This window comes from Sinocyclocheilus rhinocerous, unplaced genomic scaffold, assembly GCF_001515625.1.
Source record: "Sinocyclocheilus rhinocerous isolate Xijiao unplaced genomic scaffold, SAMN03320098_v1.1 scaffold478, whole genome shotgun sequence".
NCBI classification, from domain to species: Eukaryota; Metazoa; Chordata; class Actinopteri; order Cypriniformes; family Cyprinidae; genus Sinocyclocheilus; species Sinocyclocheilus rhinocerous.
Window position 1 is genome coordinate 1,587,329 of NW_015651483.1, and position 1,753 is coordinate 1,589,081.

Below are 1,753 nucleotides of genomic sequence, written 5' to 3' on the forward strand. Positions count from 1 at the left end.
ATTTATATTCATATAATTTATATTATAAATAAATATATAAAAATAACCTATTTTTTATACATGCATGTGTGTGTATTTAAATATACATAATAAATATACACAGTACACATACATATCTTATGTAAAAAAAACGTTTATTTTAGATGTGATTAATCACAATTAATCGTAATATATACATAATATATAATATATACATACACCTGTGTGTGTGTGTGTGTGTGTATATATATATATATATATATATCATTAATTATTTGTTAATTTAATTGAGTTGAATTGAATTTAAATTCTTCACTAGTAGTACATAAGCATGTTGCTATATTAAATTTTAAGTTACAATTATTTCAATAACTAATAATTCATTTAATTTAATGCTGACACGTAACAAATAAGTTGCAATATGTTGCTTATAATAAAAATTATAATTTTTGAAAATCTGTAAAATTATATGTTTATATTTCACAGTGTTTGTAATAATAATAGCCTAATAATAATAATAAGGCCAGGCTTACTCTATGAAAACATCTCTTTATAACTCAAATATATTGGATAACAATACAAGACAATAAGCATGACCATCAGCAGGAGTATTGCACTGCAGTTCTTCTTAGAAACAGAAATGTAGATAAAGGTCAGAAATGCTGATCATAATTTCTGCAGGGACACATACTGGCGGTCTGCTTTGTTATTGTTCCTGTTTATATTCAACAGAAGAGCCCTTATAATGGGAGACAGCCTTTCAAACAGCAGTAGAGAAGGACAAGGCCTGTATTCCTCAGAGGGGTTTAATATGGAGAATACTCAAAGAGTCTGGGATACCTGATGTGATTTTAAATAAACATAATGCAATTTTACAGAATCCAATCATCGAATTAGAATGATAAAAGGAGAGAACAGAACACGTTGCAATAAAACAGAGCAAATACACAGAGAAACACAGCACAGAAGCACAGCAGGGGCTCAACATGGAATGTGTCCAGAATACAATAACACACTGATTGCATTATGATTAGAAACAGGGGGAATAAGTGAGAGTGGAGAAGAAGTAGAGTGAGAGATTGAGACATGAGTAGATAAAAGGGTTATTCTGTCACTATCTCCTTAACTTCTGATCAGAACAATCCTGAAATGAGCCAATGCGCTGAACAAGAAATGCAATGCATAAAATGTAGCTGAGTCATTCTACACATTTCCTCCAAATGTACAATTTAAATGCATTTGATTGTCTTTACACTTTTGTTGTGACTTTTAGTTTGTAGTTCTGTCTTGTTCCTGTTTCCTCTGCGTTCACCTGTGCCTTATTATCCAATTAGCTCTTGTGTTTGTCTAGCTCATTGTCAGTATCTTGTTGGACTCTTGTTGGTGAGTTTTATTCCTTGTGCTTCTGCTCTTGGTTTTGGTTTCTTGATTTATTCACAAAAACAGACTTTAAAGTAGTGATGGGAGAAACAGAGTTTTTTTAGATTCTGAGTCAACTGAACCAACTGCTTTGCAAAATGATTAACTGCTCAAACATGCATAAAACACACCTTTTACAAACCAATTACAGATGCTTTCTTGAATGTGTAATCAATTAAATGCTAATCAGACAAATAAGAGGCAATTAACTACTACATTTCTTATTTTATACAATCCAAAATTTGACTATACTCTGACCTACTCCTTACAATGGGTATTTTCTTTTTTCTTTTTTTATATTATATATATATATATATTTATTTATTTATTTATTTATTTATTTTTTAAACTTATG

The 1,753-nt window shown here is 29.8% G+C and overlaps 1 pseudogene; it reads right to left on the bottom strand.

Annotated features, from left to right (window-relative positions):
• LOC107712880 (5'-AMP-activated protein kinase catalytic subunit alpha-2-like) overlaps positions 1–1,753 on the bottom strand; it is a 19,617-nt pseudogene that overhangs the window by 7,918 nt on the left and 9,946 nt on the right.